Source organism: Pogoniulus pusillus, chromosome 10 (genome assembly GCF_015220805.1).
Source record: "Pogoniulus pusillus isolate bPogPus1 chromosome 10, bPogPus1.pri, whole genome shotgun sequence".
NCBI lineage: Eukaryota > Metazoa > Chordata > Aves > Piciformes > Lybiidae > Pogoniulus > Pogoniulus pusillus.
The window spans coordinates 36,498,167-36,513,984 of record NC_087273.1 but is presented as its reverse complement, the minus strand read 5'-3'; positions in this window follow the sequence as shown (position 1 = coordinate 36,513,984).

Sequence of the window (15,818 nt, the reverse complement as noted above, 5' to 3'; positions counted from 1 at the left end):
AATAAACAAACAAACAAAACCAACCAACAAAAAATCCAACAAGTAGTATGCCTGCACTTACTTGGACCAGAAAGAAAAATTTGTGTTTTTTACTCTCTCTTCATCATGACTTGAGACATTTTATGTATTGAAAATAACTGTTTGCTTCCTTCCAATAGCTGGAGAGACAGCACCTAATAAGAGCTGGTTTAGAAGCTCTGCAGTTTGTGGCAGTGCCTCTGAGTGCTTGCTTTTGTCAGCTGTTTTAGGGAAACATCTTTTACTGTAAACTCTTGATTATTTTTAAAAGTTTCCTTTTATTTTTTTTTCCTCAGAATAATTGTTTCCAGTCAGTGATTCATCTGTCAAAAACCCACTCTTATGCAGTTTTTAGTAATGACTTTGTCAAAACACAGGGTCTGTTACAACCAGAGAACTCGTGTTTTTCACCTGCTTAAATTAGTTAATTTCTTCAGCCAGTTATATATATGAACACAGTTGGAGCAGGGTGCAACTGCCAGATTCACAAATAACTGCCATCAGTCTGATTCATTTGAAAAGTATAGAAACATTTGAATGAGGCACAAATGCACACTTTTGTTTGACCTAAAAAAGTTTGTTTTCTTTGACAGGACTATGAGGGCTATGAGGATGATTAGAGGACTGGGGGGGCATGGCTTATGAGGAGAGGCTGAAAGACTTGGGACTTTTTAGTCTGGAAAAGAGAAGACTTAGAGGGGATATGATAAATGTTTATAAACATCTGAAGGTTGGCCAGGAGAGGGGGGACAGGCTCTGCTCACTGCTCCCTGGGATAGGACAAGGAGCAATGGGTGTAAGTTGCAGCAAAAGAGGTTCTGCTCACTGCTCCCTGGGATAGGACAAGGAGCAATGGGTGTAAGTTGCAGCAAAAGAGGTTCTGCTCACTGCTCCCTGGGATAGGACAAGGAGCAATGGGTGTAAATTGCAGCAAAAGAGGTTCTGCCTCTAACACAAGGGGGAACTTCTTTACTGTAAGGGTCACAGAGCACTGGAATAGGCTTCCCAGAGAGGTTGTGGGGTCTCCTTCTCTGGAGACTTCCAAGGCCTGGATGTGTTCCTCTGTGATCTGTGTTAGATAGGATTGTCCTACTCTGGCAGAGGGGTTGAACTTGATGATCCCTTTGGGTTCCTTCCAACTCCTAACATCCTGTGATCCTGTGACAATAACTATCATAGACTTCACGTCAAGACTAGACTTTTTTCCTTATAATTTCATCAGTAAGCAAAAAAAATCACATCTTTTTAAATACCTATACACTTACAAAACTGTTTATTCAGTTCAATGCCATTTCAGTCTCTGTGTTAAATGCAGGTAGGTCAGTTATTTAGAAACTGGTTCCAAAATCTTTACTTATTTAATAAAAAATAAAAATCCAGGAGAGATGTGGAGATTGTGGTCTGAGATTGTTCATTTGTCATTGTTCCTGACTGCAGTTAATACCCAGCAATGGGATAAATATATTTGATCCAAGTAGACATTTCTGTCTAAGGCTCGCCAGCAAGACTAGGGAAATGATTGTTCTCATGCACTTGGCTCTGGTGAGGCTGCACCTTGAGTATTGCATTGGTTTGGGCCCCTCACTACAAGAAGCATATTGAGGTGCTGGAGAGTGCCCAGAGAAGGGCAATGAAGCTGATGAAGGGTCTGGAGAGCAAGTCCAGTGAGGAGCAGCTGAGGGAACTGGGGTTGTTTGGCCTGGAGAAAAGGGATTGAGGAGAGACTTTATCACTCTACAACTCCCTGGCAGCAGGTTACAGTGAGGTGGGTGTTGGTCTCTTTTTCCAAGTAACATGTGATAGGAGAAGAGGAAAGAGGCTCAAGTTGTGGCAGGAGAGGTTTAGATCAGATATGAAGAAAAACTTCTCTGAAAATGTGCATTAAACCCTGGAACAGGCTGTGCAGGGAAGTGGTGGAGTCACCATCCCTGGAAGTGTTCAGAACATCTGTAGATTAGGTGCTTAGGGCATGGCTTAGTGGTGACCTGGCACTGTTAGGATCATAGTTGGACCTGATGATCTTGGAGATCTTTTTGAACCTCAATGATTCTGTGATTCTAACAGAGGAAACACTTCATAGTGAATCACCAAATTACCAAGGGGATGAGGGAACAAGATAGATCCTTTCTTAAAGCAAACAGTCATTAGACAATCATGTAGAGGAGAAGGCATTCACTATCAGAGGCACTTGCATCTTCTGAAAAATGAGAGTATGCTTATTCAAATTATTCTGAATGGCCAGAGTATCTCCTGTATTAAAGGTCAAATAAAATCTCTTGGATAAGATGAAATCTCTCTGGACCTCTTCAGGAAGATTTCAAATGCTACAAAAGAATTGGGCTATAAAAGCTAACCTGCTACAGCCAGCACCCCAAAAGAGGGGTTTCCCAGTGGTGTAACATGAGCATAAGACAAAAGGACCACAGAAGTCTTGGCATCTAGAGCAGTATGGTAAATTGGATGGAAATAATGTGAATAATGTGTGTTATTCAAATGTTTTACTTCCTCCCTGAAGTCTAATATAACAAAGAAAACAAGGAAAGCAGTGAGTATTGAGAAGTGCTCCTGCTGCTTCTCTAGAGAAGCAGAGTTGGTGTGCAACAGGATGATCTGAGACACATGGTGATAGTGGGCAGCCAGAATGGCCACGGTCAGGAGGGCACAAGCAGCTGTCACTACTGCAAGTCACCAGAGCTCTGTGTGCCACCCAGTGCATTGACAGGAAGCGTGCTTGAACTCGTGAGAGCCCAGGGGAATTTGCAGCTATTTGCAGCTTCCAGTTATTGAGCCATGAATTAGGATTCAGCTGGTAGCTGACCTCAGTGACTTCCTCTTACAGCTGGAACTAGGCAGTAAGGAGAAACATTCAATTCACAGTGATGATGTACATGAGGTGGCAAAGACAGTTGTATTTTAATCTTGCTCTTTGCTTGATCACATGCACAACCTGGATATGTATTTTTTAACATTTGGGTGCAGTATTATCTGTAGATTAAATCAGATTGGACCACAGCATAGGAGAAAAAAAGAACAACAAACAAACAAACAAAACCCTAAGGTCTATTAAAAAGCTGAAAGAAAAAGATAAGCTCTAAATCCATACAATTACTTTTTACCACATTTAGTAAAAAGAGAATGCAGGAAACAAGCAAAATAATAACTGATTAGCCCAAGAAATGCCACTTGAGCAGAACAGTTAAACACTCATGATTGAGTATAGCTTTGGCAGCAGTTAAAGGATGAATTGAGGAGAAACAGAAGTGATGTTGTACAGCCAAGTGGCTTATGGATGGAAAACTATTCTCAGTCACATCTATGTGCAAAGACAGGGAAGGGGAAATGGGAACGACAGACTGACAAGCAACATACCTGAGAGGTAAGGAGGGAATACACATAACAGATTGAATATGGAGGCTGGAATCAGATCGTGCAACTACATCATAGCTATCTTTAAACTAGTGATCTCAGGTTGGGAAATAGAAACAGGGCTTGTGGGAGTAAAAATGGAAAATAGCTGGGCCTGAGAATTTTCACAGTAAGATCAGACAGAAAAGTCTAAACTTAGCAGTGGTGGTTTTTCTCTGTCTCTTTTGGTGTGTGTGGAAAGAAGCAGAAGGAGAAGAAGAGGACATATAATTTGATGACAAAGTTGACAGTTAAACCACTTCTGCAGCCCACAATTATGATCAAATATCAAATGCAATATTAAAGCTGTTGCTTCCAGAGCAGATGTTTATGCTTGTGTATAAGCTAAGGATGCCTTTAGCGCTTTTACAATCCATCTTTCATTGCCTTAAAAAGGATTTTACAGCACCACCAGATGCCATAGTAATATTTAGTCGTTTGGGCACCTTACCCCACTAATTCTTCCTCTTCTCCTGTCATGTTCAGATGGAACCTCCTGTGTTCCAGTTTGTGCCCATTGCTCCTTGTCCTGAGAAGAGTATGGCTCCATCCTCTTGACATCTTGTTTAGCACTGAGAAGTTTTCCTCTGAGTTCCCTCTTCTTTGCAGATGACACAAAAATGGCTGGGAGTGTTGATCTGCTTCAGAGTAGGAAGGATCTCCCAAGAGATCTGAACAGGCTGGATCGAGCTCAGTTGTATGAGGTTGAATAAGGCTAAGTGCCAGGTCCTGCACTTGGGTCATAACAACCCTATGCAACACTCCAGCCTTGGGGTAGAGTGTCTGCAAAGTTGCCTGGCAGAAGAGGCAACCTGGAGGTGCTGACTGGCAGCTAGCTGACATGAACGAGCAGTGTGACAAGTGGCCAAGAGGGCAAACAGCCTCCTGGCCTGGATCAACAATAGTGTGGCCAGCAGGAGCAGAGTAATTGTGCCCCTGTACTTGGCACTGGTGAGGCCACACCTTGAATACTGGGTTCAGTCTTAAGTCCTTCAGTACAAGGACATTGAGGTGTTGGAGTGTGTCCAGAGAAGGGCAACAAAGCTGGTCAAGTGTCTGGTCCTTTGAGGAGCAGCTGAAGGAACTGGAGTTGTTTAGACTATAGAAGAGGATGCTGAGGGGACCTCGTTGGTCTCTCCAACTCCCTGACATGAGGCTGTAGTGAGGTGGGGGTTAATCTCTTCTCCCTAGTACCAGGTTATAGGATGAGAGGAAACAACCTGAAATTATGCCAGGGGAGGTTTAGGTTGCATATTAGGAAAAACTTACTTACAGAGTGAGTTGTGAGGCATTGGAACAGACTGCCCAGGGAAATGGTGGTGTCACCATCCCTGGAGGTGTTCAAGAAATGTGTGGACATGGCACTTCAGGACATGGTTTAATGGCCATGGTGGTGTTAGGTTGATGGTTGGATCTTAGAGGTCTTTTTCAGATGAAATGATTCTATGAAGCTATGATTCTCCTGGCTTAATAGCCCCAGGTCTCTCAGCCTTTCCTCATCAGAGAGATGCTCCAGACACCTCATCGTCATTGTAGCCCAGCATTGGATTCTCTCCAGTAGTTCCTTGTCTATCTTCAACAGGAGATCCTAGAACTGGACCCAGTACTCTGTATGTGACCTCACTAGGACAGAGTAGAGGGGAAGTCAGAAGGGTCAGGTCTGAAGCTACTGCCTGTTGCACATTTTCTCTGAGTGTGAGTATAAACTACATATAAACAGGAAGTGGCACACACACTCATACAGGATCAAAGTTCAATTGCTCAGGTTGAGAGAGTTTGCTGACAGGAGACAGAAATCAATTGCTCACATAACTCAAAGAGCTCCAATGTGTGGTCTCCTTCTCCACAGGGGAAAGGCCATGGCAGAGGAGGGAGCAGAACTTTGTCTTCTCTTTACCTAGAGCTTTTTTACCACCATGAACATCTTCATCTGCAAGCAACCTACATACACTGTGTTTAGAAACACAGAATGATTTGTTTTGGAAGGGTCCTTAAAGATCATTTATTTTCAACCTCCCTGCCATGGGCAGAGGCCTCTTCCACTAGACCAGATTAATCAAGGCCTCATCCAGTCTGGCCTTGAACACCCCCAGGAGGAGAGCATCCACAGCATCCCTGTGCAACCTGTTGCAGTGTCTCAACACACTCACTGCAAAGAAACTCTTCCTAATTCCAGTCTAAATCTGCCCTCCTCAAGCTTCAGTTCATTCCCTCTCATCCTATCACTACAAGCCATTGTAAAAGTTCCCTCCCAGATTTCTTGTGGGCCCCTTTCAGGCATTGGAAGGCTGCTAAAAGGTCTCCTCAGAGCCTGCTTTTCTCCAGGTTTAACATCCCCAGTTGTCTGCAGCTGGCTCTGCTGTTCTCTAGGCAAATAAAAGACAGACGCTACAGTTAAAATGGCAACTTCAGCATTGCTTATCATCAGAAATAAGTATCTATAAGAAGTTTAATTTCATTTGGGAAGAGAAGACTAAATGCTGACCATTTGTCTGGTAAAGATCACAGAATCACAGAATGTCAGGGGCTGGAAGTGACTCTGAAAGATCATCTAGTCCAACTCCCTGCCAGAAAGAGCTGAACTTCTAGAGCAGCAGAGGTAGAAGAACACAGTTTGAAAGGTGACAACACAGAGCCATTGCAGTATTAACTATGCAACTAACTTGCTTGATCCTGTTATTCTTGTTACAGGATCAACACTTTTATTATTAGTGTGACAAACCTACTTTGTTAAAATGCTGTTTAGCTGCAACAGGCTAAGAGCTTTTGCAAGTGATGTTTTTAGGAAAACCACATATTCCTCAAACTCAGCAAGATGACTCTTTTTTTTTTTTTAACTTACTTAAGCAGCTTTACAAAGACATTCATATATTTCTGCATCTACAAGGGCAGCAGTTCAGCAAATGCAGGGCAAACAGCCCTGACTTCCAGCAAAAGAACAATCCCTGGGGAGGCCATTTTCACGTATCTAAAAGTAAGTGCTTAAGCAGTCACAGTCTGTGACACGCTCCAGGGCTAACAGGAATCCCAGTTAGGACAAGTGACTGTGCTTACTTCGGGCTTCAAGAAATACTGTTGAAAGGGTAATGTGAATGGGCTTAGCCAAGGTTTTCAAACGGTTAGAAGACAATCTCATCTCTTCTTATGTAGAACAGACTCTTCCTCTGATTTCCAACTTCCACGTGGTGCATGGCTAGACTATGCGATAGGTTTGGAATCATCTGTTTATGAATGCCATCCTTTATCTGTACCTTTTAGATCCCTGGGAGGCATAACAACATGAAGTTCAGTTATCTAAGGAACAATCTGGGAACACAGTCCAGATATTGCATATCACAAAGTGTTAAATGGACAATGCTGGTGTAATTGTCTAGTGTAACCACCATGAGAAGAAGCTAAGTGCATGTGTCTAGGAAGGTTTTAGACTCCAGCAGAGAGAACACCAAAAGGCTCCCTGGATATCTGATGCCCATTCTGCCTCCCTCTGACATTTTAAAAAGCAGAGACAATTAATTTATTCTGACAAGTAATAACAGCTTACTGTTTCCAAAGCATTTGAGACATCTGGATTAAGAACATGTAATGAAATCCCAGACAGGATTCCGGGAGAACTTGGGTTTCTAGAAGCCATGTGACTACAAAAGCTCATTTCCCATTCACTGGTAATTCTAAAATTGTTTTGTCCTGCTCAAGGCTTCTCCTCCACCAGTGGAAATCTCACTAACAAAAACACTGCCTTGCAGTCAGCTCCAAGGATGCACTCTCTTCGAGGAGAAGCTGTAGGTTGATTTTATACCCACTGCCAACCACTTTATTCATCATGTGTCTCAACCCAGAGGGTCTATTAGATCAGAATTATAACAAGGAGACATTTCTAACAGGAATTGCTATGGGAACAGATTACCCAAGGGATGGATCATTAGATGCAGCAAAGAATGTTCATCATTTTAAACTGTTATTGCATAAACTGTGTGGTCAGAGTTTATGTTAACACATTTTCAATTCTATTATTTCAAAACTTCACTGTTGCAAGACAGGAGACAGGTCTGTGTATTGTTGAGTCTGCTCTCCACAGACTTGCACTAATGGATGTGGTCAGTTGGCCTTAACAGTTAGGAGGGATGTTTGTGCTGTGACAGAGATCTGAGCTGAAAACTCGAGACACGTGTCTGAACAAACACAGTCCAAAGCTAAGAGAGCATCCATTCACCGTACGAGCCCCCTGAAAAGAGCACTCTGGTATTTGGAGGCATGTTCACATCGTGCCTGAGGATTAATGGGGCTTTGAACGTGACCTCACAGCTCTGCCGCAGAGGCTGATGAGCAGCAGCTGAACAGTGAATGCTCTTTTCAGCAAAGGTTAATTACCAGCAACTGCTTCCTGCCCAAGGTAACTTAGACACAACGACGAGGAGAAAACAGTGTGTACCTAACAGGCGCTACTGCTACAGACGCCACCTCTTCGCTTCACAGAAATCATCTGCTTTGGTACAAACAGAGCTCTAACGATTCGTAGCCTGGAGAACAGCAGGCTGAGAGGGGATCTTGCAACGTTGATCAATAGCTAAAGGGTAGCAGTCAAGAGGATGGGGACAGACTCCTTTCATTGTCACCCAGCAACAGGACAGGGGGCAATGGGCACAAACTGCAACACAGGAAACGCGAAGAACACAGGGAAAAACTTCTTTCCCGTGAGGGTGACAGGGCACTGGACCAGACTGCCCAGAGAGATTGTGGAGTCTCCTTCTTAGGAGAGTTTCAAAACTTGTTTGGACATGATTCTGTGCAACCTTTTCTAGGTGCCCCTGCTTGAGCAAGGGGAGTTGTACTAGATGATCTCCAAATGTCCCCTCCAACCCCCACCATGCTTGAGTTCTGTGATTTTGGGTATGGCTGATGTATTGTCCCCAAGTACTGAGCCTAACTTTAGAGCCCATGTCCTTAAGATATCTGAAACAGAAAAAGAATGCACAGCACATTGCTGTGCTCTGTGGGAGGATAGCAGGAACAGATATTTATATACAGAGGTGTTATGCACAGAATATAAATGCATGCATGAAATGCTGAACAGAAATGTTCTGTGCATGGGGTTTACTTATCCACCATCCCTTCAGTTACACAGATTAGACAAAGGAAAATGTTATTTTGTTTATTCCCCAATAATGCTATATTCTAATGTTGAAAGAGGTCAACATCAAAGACTTAATCATGCAGTGATCTGCATGAGTATTGATAGCATCTGCCAGAGATTTTATAGACACGTTTTTAAATTGTTGAGGAAAATAGAATTCAGCAACTGTTAATTCTAGTTAATTAAATTTCCATCATATCTGGTCACACTTGATGGATTTAAAAGTAGACATAGATGTAAAATGTATAAAATGCCTTGCAAGTGGGTTTCCAGTTAGAGTAATCAGGGGGCTATAACTTGCATCATGGCTTTCAATTATTAGTGAGTCACTCCTCTGTGTGAACAAGGCACTCCCAATTGCTTCCTCTCTCAGGAAAGTCAGAGGTAAAAGGAAGGGAAGAGAAAGTTCCAATGGCACCCTTACAAACATGTATATTTATGTCTTAGAAATACAATCCTTGCATTATTTCACTGGAACCTTCTTTCCAAAGGCATTCAGGATTTACTCCACTTACTGTGATAGAACTGGGTAACGTCTAGATCAATACTACACACAGTTGCTGCATATTTGACAGCAGATTTAGTTGTGATAGTTCCTAGCAGTTACCTCCTTCACTTGTCAGCTTCATCCTACTTTCCAAGGTTGCTCAAACTCTAGAAATTAAGTCAGAACTGCTGTTATCATTTTTGTGGGACCAAGAAATATTGGCATCATGGAATTTGTGAAGTTCCACAGAGAAAACCAAAATGTGTGTGTGGCAGAGTTCCACAAACAACTACTTCTACTTTCACCACTGCTGCTGTCGTATTTATTCCTTATATGGTATTCATCAGCCACAGTATATTCTGAATCTAGAGATTACAGATTGTGCATTTGTAACTTTGGAAATTATGTATAAGGTACCACTAATCTTAGGAGGAACAGCTGAGAGAACTGGGGTTGTTTAACCTGAAGAAAAGGACTTGGCGGAGACCTTGCTCTCTACAACTACGTGAAAAGAGGTTGCAGTGAGGTGGGGGTTGGTCTCCTCTCCCAAAAAGCAAGTGACAGGATGAGAGCAAATGGTCTCAGGTTGCAGCAGGGTTGTCAGGCCCTGGAGCAGGCTGCCCAGGGAAGTGCTGGAGTCACCATACCTGAAGGGATTTGAAGGACATGGAGATGTGGTGCTGAGGGATGTGGTTTAATGGTGACCTGGCAGCGCTGGGTTAATGGCTGGACTTGATGATCTTAAAAGTCTCTTCCATGCAGAGTTATTCCATAATTCTATAAAATCAAGAGCATACTGACTACAATACAAATGTTGATGAAACAACTTCTCAGGATACACAGATGTGGGTTTATGGCAGTCATATGTCTTAATCTTCTCCTCATAGAATCACTTTCAAGAATCTAATAATCAAACTCAAATAAATATTCCAACTCAATAAAGAAAAAAAAAGGAGGGGCAAAACTAAAGTGGTTTTGTTTCAACGCAGGAAAAAAAAGCCTTTGTTTTCACTCTGCATCCTACCTTTCCTGTTTGGTGCTTAAGAGAGGGCTGGTAAGAAGAAAATCTTGGAAGAAGAAGAAATTTTACAGAAAATCAATTTCAAGTGAATAGAGATTCCAAAATTAGTGTAAGAGAATGGCAGCAAGAAGCTAGTTGAGATGCTAAAGTGACTCGGGAGGATATTTCTTGACAAATAGAATCTTAGTAAGATACTTGATGCCCATTACTGCAAATCTGTGTTAGGAAATGAATTATTTCATACTTAAACTTTGAGAAGAGTCTGGCTAACACACAATCAAGACATTTCTGATATAAAAAGGATTCAAAAAAAATGGCACACTAGGACACCTTAAGTGTTTTCTTTGTGACAAATTGCCTCGACTGCTTTCAGTGAATTTAGGAGGTGCTGCCGTCTGCCACTAAAGAACCTGTGGTGGTCTGTTGGAGAAGTAGTACTATGCACTTTAAAAAAATGAAGTATCTTTTGATGAATGGTGATGTCTCTTTGCACGCACTGAGATAGTAGGAAATAAGATCCAGAGGATTTCAGACACCCATTTTGATACTGGACACGTTCTGTGTGAGGACACTTCGCTCTCCGGGTTGTTAATTCCAGTAAATGGTAGTGTCATGACTCGAGCTGCTGGAACCATTCCACTGGTTAAAATAAGATGTTAAAGACCTTGACAGCATTCCAATTGGAAAAGTGGTCTTGTGGATCCTTCTTTCAGCACATTACACTCTTTTTTTTTTTTTTTTTTTGTGTTTTTTTTTTGTTTTGTTTTTGACAAAACAAACAAATTGGTTTAGCAGTTACAGCAATTCATATGCTATAAGGGCATGAATTAGAGGGTTTAAATGCTGGGGCCAAAGAAAACACAGCATACATTCAGAGACTGGAATATGCTTGTTATGCAAAATGGCTCTTTGGTAGATTAGTTTCAAAGCCATTGTTATAGGGAACATTATCAAAGATAACATTATCAAAGAAAGAAGGAAATATAAAATTTACATGTGCTACAAATTTGCTTGTATTAGAAAATCACACTGAAAAATTAACAATGCTTTCATGGCTCTTTGCCATGCATCTCCAAGCAAAATCTCTTTCACTTCTTGCTTTCTGATTTACTTTGAGGACAAAAGCAGAGGTGCATTGATGAATGCAGTCCTGCCTTGCCAACTAAAAGCAGCCATGCAAATTGTTATCTAGTATTGCAGGGTCCTTACAAGAACCAGTGCCTTTACACAGTGACACAAGTGTCACCACCTTGCTCTGTAAAACATACCGAAGGACATCTCAGCAGGCAGAACTAGCCACGCACTCATGGAACCCTGCCATCGAAACAGTGACTCAGAGAATGTGGCTCCTGCAGGGCTGCTGATTATCTCAACAGGACAAGCTTCTACGGGAAATTGTATGCAATCAGATGTATTAATGTCAGCTTGAAACCAGGCAAAGATATCACAAATCTTGCACAGCTCTACCTCTGCTAGCACAGGACAGAAGTTGTTATTGTAATAGATGTTGAGGGCTCATCACCATACAGTAAATATAAGTTTCCATGAAGTTGATAACAGTAAGATTTTAAAAACCATTATTACAGTTGGTATTAAAAGAAAACCTATTCCTGTCACTGGTATTTCAGGTTGTCTAATGCAGAAACATAAACAGCCAAATTAATTACAATCCTAAATCACATCATCAAAAAGAATTATTATTATTATTTTATTACTATTTTTCACACTATTCAGGAAAAAAAAATCCAAAAGCAAAACAAACCAACCAAGCAAGCAAACAAACAAACAAACTAAAGGGCAAACACAATTTGGACTTTTTTTGACCCCTGAAAATAGGCATAATTGCTTGTTTGTATGCCAAGAATTCCAAAGGGAAACTGGACCATAAAACTGAAAACACAAATTTGTAACAGAAACATTTACTGATGCTCCAAGAAAGTCAGTTTACTTTTCCAATCTCTGTGTCCCCATTATTCCCTTTCTCTTCCCTGTGGGAATGAAGAAAGTTTCACAGAGAGTACCTCTCACTTGTTCAGTGGCCAGCCCAGCCCTAACCTCTCATATGGGTCAAATAGTGGCTGGAGGTCCAGGCCCAGAGAGTGGTGGTGAATGGTGCCACATCCAGTTGGCAGCCAGTCACTAGTGGTGCTCCCCAGGGATCAGTGCTGGGCCTACTCCTGCTCAATATCTTTACTCATGATCTGGACTAGTGGATTGAGTCCAGCATCAGTAAGTTTGCAGATGACACCAAGCTAGGAGCAGGCATCAATCTTTTGGAGGGTAGAAGAGGCCTGCAGAGGGACCTTGACAGGCTGGAGAGGTCAGCAGAGACCAGTGGGATGAGACTGAACAAGGCCAAGTGCAGAATTCTACACTTTGGCCACAACAACCCCAAGCAGCACTACAGGCTGGGGACAAAGTGGCTGAGAGCAGCCAGGCAGAAAGGGACCTGGAGGTACTGGTAGATAGTAGCTGAATGAGAGCCAGCAGTGTGCCCAGGCGGCCAAGAGAGCCAATGGCATCCTGCCATGTATCAGAAACAGTGTGGCCAGCAGGACAAGGGAGGTTATTCTTCCCTTGTACTCAGCACTGGTCAGGCCACCCCTTGAGTGCTGTGTCCAGTTCTGGGCTCCTCGATACAAGAGAGATGTTGAGGTACTGAAACGTGTCCAGAGAAGGGTGACAAAGCTGGTGAAAGGCCTGGAGCACAGCCCTGTGAGGAGAGGCTGAGGAAGTTTGGGTTGTTTAGCCTGGAGAGGAGGAGGCTCAGGGGTGACCTCTTTGCTGTCTGCAACTACCTGAAGGGAGGCTGTAGTCAGGTGGGGGTTGGTCTCTTCTCCCAGGCAACCAGCAAGGGTACACAGTCTCAAGTTGTGCCGTGACAGGGATAGGCTGGATGTTAGGACGAAGTTCTTCACAGAGAAAGTGACTGGTATTGGAGTGGGTTAGCCAAGGAAGTGGTGGAATCACTGTCCCTGAAAGTGTTCAAGTAAAGGCTGGATGAGACACTTAGTGCCATGGCTAGGGCTGGGTGCTAGGTTGGACTGGATGATCTTGGAGGTCTCTTCCTACTTGGTTGATTCTATGATTCTATGATTCTTACCCTTGACAGTTCTATAGACAAGTTACAAGATCATGATAAATCACTGTCAAAATTATGAGAGAATAAAGAGTGAATTAAAGCCTCACTAAGCAATATAAAAGTATTTCTAGAACTGGCAGAACTGCAGTTTCAACACCTCTTTAATCAATATACAGTAAAGAGATGTTTTGAAACAATAACTGTGAGATTAGAAATGGTGTAAGCATGGAATAGCCCTATTCAGTCTGGGAGGAAAACAATTTTTAAGTCTGTGATCATCAAACAAATGCAAGTCACAACAAATATTCAGCATGCAAACTTCATGTCAGCTACAGGTAGTTTCTAAAGATGCAACTTCTAGCAAAAAATTACCTTCTAACCTTGAACATGGAAGGACTTCAAGCCACTCTGGACACTCACTGAATTAGACTTTCTGACTTGCAAACTATGATTTTAATAAATGCCACTGTAGCTAGAGGTGAAAAGGAAAGAGAGATGGAAAATCAAGTGATGTACAGAAACCATCCCCAGCAAGCAAGATCCTCTCTACCGGCAACATGAATACTGACTTGGAGTCACCTTTCTCTTGGCAAATGGTTCTTCTCTTCCTGTAGCCATACCCCACATCCCCTGCATTGACTCACAGGCGTTAGGTTTTGTGGCTGAGGTTGCTGGAAGGGCTGCTCCACAAAGCCACAGCAGAGCCTGAAGTCGTGCTACCCATCAGACATCCTGGCTGGCTGCCTCTCCTGCTAGCGAGTCTCCATCCACTTGTGACAGCACTTCTGCCAACTTCCTTTTCACACTCAACAGTTATTCCAGTTAACCATAGGAGTCCAGTGCCATGCAGACTGGCACAGATCTCTGGACTACAGAACAGGCGCCATTAACAGACTTAATCCTTTCTTCCTTAGCCATGAATTTCCTCTGCCATGAGCTCCAACCTGCAGTTTGGTCAATCATTTAGTCTGGGCGCAGGTGTTGTCCTTCTTGTCAAAGCTTAATTACAGTTTCCATAATTCCATCACTTTTGGTACATAGCCAGACATTGCATGCTGGAATCCCACCGCCCTGGACCAGGAACTGGTGTGACAGACTTGCTGAGCTGGTTGCAAAAATGTCAGGGCCCCTCATTCTTTTGCTGCTGTTGATGCCACAGAGATTTGCATTTTGATACACACATTTTGAAGTGTTCTTCACTTTTGTTGTGTGCCAAAATACAGTTCTGGGCAGGAGGAGGAAATCAATAATCTAGCTGAGGACAGGTATTTGCACTGGCACTCACTTTCAGTAATAGGAGTTTTAATCACAGAATTAGGTATGGTGGGGGTTGAAAGCGACCTCTGGGGATCATTGAGTCCAACCCCCTTGCTAAAGCAGGGTCACCAGAGCAGGTTGCCCAGGATAACAATGTCTAGGTGGGTTTGGAATCTTTCCAGAGAAGGAGACTCCACAAACTCTCTGGGCAGCCTGCTCCAGTGCTCTGGCACCCTCAAAGGAAAGAAGTTTTTCCTTACATTTAGATGGAATTTCCTCTGTTCCAGTTTGTGCCTTTTGTCCCCTGTGCTGTTGCTGGGCACTACCGGAGTCTGGCCCTATCCTTTGACACCCTTTAATGCTCACTTGAACAAGGAACACAGTCCTCTCTCAGTCTGAAATGGGAAGATTCCATTGTAAATGCAGAGAACAAATTAAACCTGTTTCAGCTTGAGTATTGGACCTTTTCATTTAGCTTCTCTCTCTCCCTAGCAGACGCTAGCAAGAGTGGCCAGCCCTTCTGGATATACAGCCTAACCCAGTTGGGAGTGGGGAGGGAGGATCCCCCTCTCCTGTGCTGTAAGACCTAAATCAGGAGAGATGTGTTCTCATCCTCTCACACCCTGGTAAGCTGAAGCACATTACAGCTTTCTTCCTTGACACCTAAGGTAGATACAGCATGTATTTGTGAGTAAAAACACCTCAGGGAAGAATTTGTTCTTCATCTAACAATATACTGAATGGTTCTCAGAAAAGCAGCAGAAACCAGAGCATTTCCAATAAATGATACTAAGTAATTCCAATGAATGACCCATGGAGGAAGAGCCACTTAGTCCCATTCAGGCTGGCCCTAAAATTAATTGCTCAGCCGAGGTTGCTGGGCAAACACCATTTAAAGTAAAGTTAAATTGGTCTCTTTAATTTGGATGAGAAAGGATACAAACCCAATTCTGAGATCAGCACTGCTGTGGATACCAACTGCCCTGAGGTGGCTGTTTTGTCAGCACAGCAACGAGCTTCTCGAATGACCAGACATTTTAACAAGGAAGCATTGCCATAACTACTTGTTTGTGTTTATACTAAGACAGCAAACACACAATGTACCGCACAGCAACTCCATGGCCCTGCTTTGCCTGTGTCTCAGGCTATCTGAAAGGTTTAAGACTTTCTGTACATGTTCATCTGGGTTTGGCTGCACAGAACTTGCCAATAGAATAAATCATGTTTTCTAATGAGCGTACTTGGTTTATGTTATGTATACAGTTCTCCTCCACAGACCATTTTAACTGTAGCTCTAGGCCTATCCTGGGCTTAATTCCCAAAAACTAGAGAAATGGTATGACATTTACAGCATGTTTGCAGGAAAAAAATACAAAACATAAGCAATGGCAATTTCTCCAGAAATCCCTGCTTTACC